We start from the raw sequence: 9,370 nt of genomic DNA on the forward strand, positions 1-9,370 counted from the left end.
AGTGGAAGAATTGTCAAGGGAGGTTTGCATTAGTTGAGTATTAGGATTTTTGGAGCTTCAATTATTAAGTTACTCAACCGGCAGACACAATTGCTGACTTTGGGTGGCACTAGGAGTAACTGTGAATTAGTGGATTAGCGAGCATGCATAAGCTGTTTTTAAAGGATTGGCTTCTTCAAGGCTGAAACTGAGATTAGAGCATATGATTATAGAGCAGAAGCACAATTTGGATGCCGTGATTCATCTCCTCACATTGAATCTGCAATTAGCAATTAGATACAAATGTATCTTTTTATAAAATATTTCCTGAATATCATATGCTATAGTTTAGATAGTCCCAAAGTGTCATGTGTTAAAGATTCAGGCCTTGGGGTAGAATATTATTAGCCAATGGTGGAACCCTTAAGGTAATGAGGACTTATGGGAGGCCCTTAGCTCATTAAAAATGTGCTCAAAGTAGGGATTGTGGGACCCCAACCTCTTCCTCAGTCAATGAAATAGTACACACACACACACACACACACAAACGAGAGCCTTGCCAGTGAAGTAAATTCAAGCATGAAAGAGAATCTATGAGCCTGAAGACAGAACCTATGAAATGGATCAGTGAGAAGAGGAATAACTAGAAAATTATAGGCCAAGTTCTCCAATACACATGGATGCAAAAATTTCAGTAAACCGAGTCCAACAGCACATAAAAGTGACCATGCTCCATGACCAAGAGAGGCTTTTTACCATATGCAAGTTAATTAGTATGATAGACTCATTAGCGGACTGAAACATATACACACATGGTAATCTCAAAGGATACAGAAAAAGAATATTAAGTGCAACATCTTTTCTTGTTTAAACACTGTGCTACTTGCAGTGCAGCTGAATATTGGTTCTTGGGCATTGGTTCTGTAGTAATTGGTTATCAGACCAATGAGAGGCAAAAAATCAAAAACAGATATCAATAAAGTAAAACAGCATGGTAGAAACTGAGAAAATATTTGCAACCTATATGTATAAGGCGATAATGTCCAACTTTTGTAAAAAAAATTGCATGTGAATAGCAAAGAATCAAAATGTTGCTTAAAAATTGGCAAAACACCTTCAATGATGCATAAGAATGGCCGACAGGGGCTCAACACTGTTAATCACCAGGGAAATGCAAACAAAAACTGCTAGACATAGTGCTCACATCTGTTAAGATGGTGATGTGAAAACAGAGACAATAAATGATGAGGATGTAGGCAAAAAGAGAACCTTCTGTGCAGGGGGGACTAGGACTTCTCGATGGTTGATCTAGAGGGGCAGCAGTGAATTGCACCAATCAGGGTAAGGCAGGAAAAACCCATCCTAAAATGTAGGCAGCACCATGCCATGAGCTGGCTTTGCCCTGACATCCTCTACTCTCTGTCTGATGACAGACAATGGGACCAGCTGCCTCAAGCTCCTGATGCTATGATGTCCCCATCGTGAAGTGGCCCCGGACTGTGAGGCAGAGTACCCCCTGCATTTAATAAGTTGCTTCAACCAGGATTTTTGTCCACAGCAACTGGAAAACTAATACACATCCTGGTGGCATTGCACATAATGACCCATATAAGAAAGCGGCCAAAGTGTCTCTCTTGAGTATGCATATATGATTAGATGGAGTTTTTAAAAGTGAGAGCAAAACCTACAAATCCATTTAAAACTCTGTCACTAACAGCTTTAGAGTTTAATCCTATTTTCTATTTTATGATAAATTATGCACATGGCATGAGAAAGACACAAGGCTCATTAGTCTCCTATTGACCAACAATTGTTCCAACAGCAGACAGGAAAAAAAGACACTACTCTCCCTTCTCAGGCCTGCCTCGTACAGATGCAGGAAACTGATGACATATGTTTGTGTGTTTCAATGCATTGAGTTCAGCTGATCTATTTGTCTATTTTCACCTAAATTGCTTGATTTCCATAGCTTTAGAATATGTCTTAATATCAGGTAGTATAAGTCCTTAACCTCTATTCTTTCACAAATTTTCTTAATACTCTAAATTTAAACCAGCATGTTGGAATTAACATCGCAACTCCTAAAATAAATGGCTGAAATGTGAAAGTTACAAACCTACAAAATCTACAGACCAGAGAGTAGTCATACTCCTAGTTGTGTGTACGAGATCAATTCTTGCTCACATGCACTGGGGCACATATTCTAGAATATTCATATAAGTATCATGCATAGTAATTAAATGCCTAAGAATATAAACATAGAGAAATGTATATAGAAATGGAATGAACCTAGGAGGACAATAATTTCTTGGGTATACTATCAGCATGAATGAATCTCTCAAATACAAGCCTAAAGAAAGAAGCTAGTTATATAAATAATATATTCAGCACAAGAGTTTATATGCATTTTAAAGCAAGAAGAAAACTATTGTTTGGGGAAATTAATATACAGTGTGTGTAAAGTACGAAAGGTATGACATGGTAAAAAGGATCTTAAAAATAAGATTGTGTTTGTCTCTAGAACAAAGAAAAAGGAATATAAATCAGTGGCTTCTTCCTATGGTATTGATCATTTCTATTCATTAACCTCAGTGGAAGATATAGAATAGATTTTTAATGTTGATATACATATGTGTGTGTGTGTGTGTGTGTGTGTGTGTGTGTCTTTGTCCTATTCAAGGAAAAAGTGGGTAGATGTTTTGCTGCAAGTTTATAGCTACACAGTGTTACTGATTTTGGGCTTCCCTGCAAGGTAGACTTGGCCAGCTTCATTGAGACATCTACTATCAGTGTCCTTGGTGCGTTCATCTTTATGTAGACAATGAATCCATGGAGGAATGCTTATATTAATTGACACTCCTCCCTGGGACAAATGAGCATGAGCTCAAAGGTCCCACCATTTCAGAGTGTTTTGCTTAACTTTCTTCCAAGCTTTTGTGCTGAACTTCTCTGGAGCATAAACTCCTCAGTCTTGTGCTGGTAGGGTGGTAGGGGAGGAATCCTCTCCTGGGTGTACCTAGTGTGGGGGGCGGAGCTAGACTTCTCATTACAGAGGTTTTGCTCCACTCCTCTTGTTAGCCTACCTGCACACCTACTTGCCCAGCCACTTTGGGCTGTCTTCTAAGACTTTCAGAGGGTATGTGGGCACAAGTTGGCTTGCTTCTCTGTCTCCACAACTGCTGCCTTTGCATCGCTTCTCTCAGTCGGTTGATTCCCTTTCAAATTGGGTAGCTGCTTTCCTGCTTCTGTTCATTTTAATGGGTGTCTCCTTTGTGCATCCTTGCATTTTGTCGTAGCATTTAAGCATGTTATTAGGAAAACATACACACCCAATACCTACACCTCAGCTTTTAAACACTATCCAAAAACTGTCTGCTCTAAGAAGCTTAAGCATAGGGCTGGTTTATCAATGAGACAAGATGATCTTGAGTGCTCCTGTGGTGACATTGGCAAAAGAAAGGAAATGCAGAACAGACAACAAACCTAGAAGACTTCCCATTAGACAAACCTGGGGGAATGGGAATAACCAAATAAAGAGTGAAGAATAACACCCTGTAGTATAAAATAATGCATAGGAGTCTGTGTGATGTAAATAAATAGTTGAATAGAAAAACAATAAACGTTTACAACAAAAATGTAAATAATCTAAATAGCTGGTTCTCCACATGGGAGACAAAGCTGCAACCCACCTTCCTGTGTGTGCCCTAAATGTATCCAATCCTTTCCACAGGTAGCACACAAAAGGGTAAAATTAATAACCTGTTTATGTCTATTAAGCAACCAGTTACTGAGATGAACATCAATGGAATGCCCCTGACTTCATTCACTGAACATGCAACTATGATGTTTCCTGCTAAGTCCACAAGAAAAATATAAACCAATTCAATTTGTTTAATAAAATACCTGTTATATTTGTTTATTTTTTATAATAGGAGAGGTTGGACCTAGGCTCTCGGGCATGCTAGGCTAGCTAGACATTGAGGTGTTTCCCATTCTATTTTCGCTTTGTTCTGTGTTTTCCTGAAAAATGCCCACTATTGAAAGCTATCTCTGTGAATGTACATCCTTAGGCACAGTATTCTCCAGGCCTGAGGGAGTATACTGGCTTCTACCACATGTGTATGGACAAGGAGATGCTACCCATGAAGCAGAAGGCAGGCTCTAAATGGCACCCACTCTACTGGTGTCTTTTAATTTGTCTTCCTAGTCATAAGATAAGAAATTTATTTCTCATGTATTAATGACTTGATCTAAGGTGTTTTTGTTATAGCAACTCTAATGGACTGCAAAATATCCTGTGAGCAGAACTCTTAAATAAGACTTTCACAGCTGTGAAAAACAAGAAGACACTGAGAAGCTGCCCTAAATTAAAGGACATCAAGGACAGATGACTGCTAAATACATGTGATACTCTAACACAGGAATGGAAAGGCACTAGAGCAGCGGTTCTCAACCTTCCTGGTGCTGAGACCCTTTAAAATAGTTCTTCATCTTGTGGTGACCCCTGACCATTAAATCATTTTCATTTCTACTTCATCACTGTAATTTTGCTACTGTTATGAATCATAATGTAACTATCTGTGCTTTTTCATAGTCTTAGGCTACCCCTGTGCAAGTGCCCTTTAACCCCTGAATGGATCAAGAAACACAGGTTGAGAACAGGTGTTCTACTGTAAGACATAGTAAGGCGCAAATCATTTTGGTTGTTCAACAGTGTGTGATAATTTCTTAGTTTTGACAGCCGTGCCAGGTTATGTAAGGTCTCAACATAAGGAGAACTGGGGACCCTCATTTTTACCTTTGTAGTCTCCCTTATGAAACTAAAACTTTAAAGCTTATTGGAAAAATCTCTATGGTAAAGCTCTAAGGGATGACTATATTTTCCCATGTTTGGGGGCAAGTTTATAATCACAAATGCTTCTGTCAAGACTTATACCACATGTGGCAGTGACTTCAGAAACCACCCTGGCTTCTCTAGACACAGGGTTTCCATAGTTCCTTAAACTTCCCTTGATATTACAACCCTTATCACAGTGCATCCCCAATGGATTGGCCAATCTCCAGGGCAAGGCCCAGACTTAGTCTTTATTTTATGCTTAGTAACTAACAAAAATACCTCCTAAAGGGATCTGTATGGTCAGTGAGCACATTGTGTTTGAGCTGTTTTAGTTATGACCACAGCACAACCACTGCAGTGGAGATTCATTCCCGAGAACATTTGTTGAGTATCCTTTATGTTTGGGTGGTAAGTAGAGTCCAAGACCAGTGCTGTAGCCTCCACAGTAGCTAGACTGCAATGAAAACAAAGGTTTCATAAGCCTTGTCCTGGTCACATTTTCTCAGTAGTAATCTATGGTCTTTGAGAACATCTTCTCCTATTTACAAGAGATAATATACCTTATGAACGTAGCCACTACTCAGATGGTGGCAACGGGGCTCGAGGGGCATGGGATGTTTGACCTTGGTAGTCTTTTAATACTGTGTTTTGATGCTATCTTTGTTGGTTTCTTTTTTTCATTAAATGATTGGGAATATTACCATAACTTAATTCCCATAGGCTGAAAATCAGCTTGCTAAGCTGGAGCCCCAATCAGATTCTGATGACTGAGAATTAATCTATTTTCGTGGAAGCATGCCTAACGGAAATCTGTACGGCTCTTCTCTGCCATAGGAGAGCTGTCGTTGCTGTCAGTGGTGATTGATATGCAGTAGCCAAATGTGGAAATCACTCAGGTCTTAATCCCTTTTGTTCTCTAACCAATATTGATCAAATTTTGTTGTTCCAGAGTACATCTGTTCACTGCCTCACTTTTGCAAGCTAAGGGCATCTTCATTTTGAAGGTTAAAAGATGTGTTTCCACTGTGCCATTCCCCCACCCTTGAGTGGGCTACATCAGACCTCATAGCCTGAGTAAGGTGGAGTCTTCCGGCCTAGTCTGTCCTGCCATATCTACAGCATCCTACAAGAAGCCACTACCTGCTGAGCAGCTGAGCTTGTCTTTCTAACGAGATCCTGCTGGCAAAATGGGGATGGGTCTCCCCCCTTTAAATTCAGACTTAGGAATTAAACATTGAGCCTTGATCAGAAAAAAAAAGATGTGTTTCAAGAGGTTTTTATATCTCACTGGTATGACTACATAGAACTGGAATTTCTATCCTGACTTGGTAATTCTGAGCTATTGCAATCTCAATACATGACAAGAGTTTATTGTGATGTTTTAGTGTAATGGTAAAAATCTTTTGAACTAGTTTACGATTTTATGTATCATAGAAAGAGGTGGCAAAGGGTAAAAAACCATGATGAACTATAAGTCTAAAGAAGCTACATAAACTTTTTAAAACATGTATTCGGGGAGGCAGCAAGGTAACTCAGCATGTAAGAGTATTTGCTTTCAAGCTGATGACCTGAGTTCGATCCCCAAGACCCAGGTGGTGGAAGATGAGAACCAACTCCTTCAGCTGCCCTTCCCTCCACATCCATGTGCACACATAAATAAATAAGTACGCCTACCCAGTGCTTGCCTATCGAGCACTTACAAGCATTGTGCTATGTGCTTAGCAGAACTTAGAAATAAAGGAGCTGCTCTCCTTGAAACTTCAGCCTCAAGAGAGACAAAGGGAGAGAGATGGCCAGGCAGCCTGTGCAGCTGCTTTTGTTACTGCACTTAGCTTTGAGGACAGCACTTTTCCTGCTACAGCAAGAGGCCCACCCGCTTCTCAACACGACTCAAGGATAAGTTGATGTCATGGAATTGGCCATGGTGGGGCCTGATTGAGGCACCATGCTGTGAACTGTAAAATATCCCCAGCCATGTTTTGATACTTGCTAGATACGAGTGGGTTTTTGTTAGACAGACTTTGTACTTGGAAAGATCATCACCTCGTGTGGGATAATTTGACTTAGCCCCCACCCCCACACTATAAGTAAACATAAAATCTTTCCCTATAGCCTTTTCACTTCCCTTTAGTGTTATTTACTCCTTCTCTACCCTTCTCCCTCTGTATTACCCTCTCTACCTCCCCACCCACTTAAAGTCTCCCCTCTCTGCTTTTCACAGCTGCCTTTCAAAGAGAGAGCCCCCTCTTTAGAACTCTTTTTTTTTCACCCACCACTGTCTTCTCTTTTTACTCTACTGCTTCTGCTTTACTCCAGGTTATAAAGTCACATCTAAATATTGAGAGCTAGGTTCCAAGAGTAAGCAATAGCACATGGCGCTTGTCTTTCTGGACCTGAGTTACCTCACCCAATATAATATTTTCCATTCACCTGTAAATGTCATGACTTCAGTTCTCTTTATGGATAAAAAGAACCACCTTCTCGTTTTCTAGTCACCAGTTGAAGGTCAATTTGTATCATGATCAATGGTCCCAGGCCTGATCCCTGGGTATATAATGATTAATTGGTGCACTTTCCTTAGTCTGGACCTCACTGGGGAGGTTCAAGCCCCTATCTCTAGCCCTATAGCATGTCTGTGCATATGTGCTTCTCTCATTATTATTTGGTGGATAAGGGAAGTTGTGGTCTTAGATTGTAATTGTAGCAAACATGTTTTAGTCTGAAGTAAATTTGGATTTCTGTTATGTTACATCATTACTACTGTCCCTTATATCTAATAGAAATTGCCTTAGAATGCATTCCTTTCAGTAATTTAGGAGTATGTTCTTAGCTGTTTGCTATTTTATAGTGCCTGTACGTTCACTGAAAATGACATGGCACATTAACCACTAGTTAAGTCAGTAGATTTTACAGCAGCATTGTCTAAAGAATTATCTCAAACTACATAGCTCTGCAAAGACTCAGTTCAGGAACAGATAATCTATACTGAAGAGAGAAATCCCTGTCCAATATTGTTGACTTGCATTCCTTCACAGCCAGAGCCAACATAGATGCTGGCATAACTTCAGTAGAGCAGAGTCCTGCTTATCTCCCTACTCCACACGAGTGGTGGCTCCTCAGTTGAGAATAGTTTGGACCATCTTTATAATGTATGTCTACCATGGAATCTAAGATTGTATGCCTTTTACCTGAATCTACAGTTCATGATTCTAGCCAGCCAGCCATAATCCTGGGGGACTACTTCCATAAGGAAGCAGACTGATGCCAGGTCAGCACTGAAGAAAGCAGTTCTGCCTCTCTGGGGACATCAGGAACATAAGTGGTGTTTACAGGACACAGATGTATTGCAGTGAGACAATGAGCAGAGAATCTTGATGTTGGGTAGGGTCTCTCTCTCCAGAACGCAGTTTTCTTCTTTTTAAAAATCTTTCTGGACCTAGGACTTTGACTCCTGGGACCACCATCTGCAGTTTCTTTCTGGAATCACAGTGCTTTTCTGTGAGTCAATCCATGCACATGGAGAAGAGAAGGAGAATGCAAGGATGAATGGATATAATATTGTGGAAGCCAAATGTAACAGAATTTCTGTTACACACTTACAGCTATTATGATAAAACTACAGGCTGACTCCCAAATAGTCAAAATCCATTAATTTCATTAGATGGAATCCTTAATAATGTAGGTGCCTAACGTTTTCTTTCCTTCTGATTCTGAAGGTGTGTGTGAGTGTGAGTGTGTGTGTGTGTGTGTTTGTGTGTGTGTGTGTGTGTGCGTGTGTGCACATGCATGTGTGTATGTCCAGGCATTAGACAACCTCCTGAAAAAGGAAAAGTAAGCATTCACAGTACCGGAGCTCCTATTGCCATCCCAGAATAATAACAAATCAATAAGGAATAGCAGCTCAGACTTACGTACTAGTTAGTGTGTATCAGACTCTCTTCTAGCACTTTTCACATATTAATCATTTGATTATCATGACATCATCATGAAATAGTATTATTATGCCTCATGAAGCATGGAGAGATTAAATGAATTGCCTAGTAATGCATGATTTGTAAGACAGTAGGAAAGAAAGCTGAGATTTAATGCAAGTGGTATGGAGGAGCACAGGTTCTGATTCATTCATCTTTGTGAGCATCAAGCTAAAGAGCAGACAAGCAAGCTAACGTTGGCGAGATGAGGAGTATTGTTTTAGATAAGGAGGTCAGAAGTTTCTTCTTTGGGGAGCACGTGAGAAGACGGAGTACAGTATCTGTTTCTCAAACAGGATACATTGGAAGGCCTACTCTCAAGTCTGATCTCTACCTTAAAGCTAGATTGCTTTCATAGCTCCCTCATATCATCTGGGTCTGTTACCCATTGCTTACCTTGTTCCCCCCAGCTCATTTACTTAAGTCCGCTACTCCTCTCTCTCATGAAGGAGGTCCTGTGGATTCTTAGACATGCCTTACCGCACCTTTAATAGAATATCAGAAAATGAGTAAATCTAAACTGTGATTCCAGAAGTCTTTGGGTCCAAAGATATGTGAAAACACTTTTCTGATCATGGCTATT

The sequence above is a fragment of the Mastomys coucha genome, unplaced genomic scaffold (assembly GCF_008632895.1).
Source record: "Mastomys coucha isolate ucsf_1 unplaced genomic scaffold, UCSF_Mcou_1 pScaffold22, whole genome shotgun sequence".
Lineage (NCBI taxonomy): Eukaryota > Metazoa > Chordata > Mammalia > Rodentia > Muridae > Mastomys > Mastomys coucha.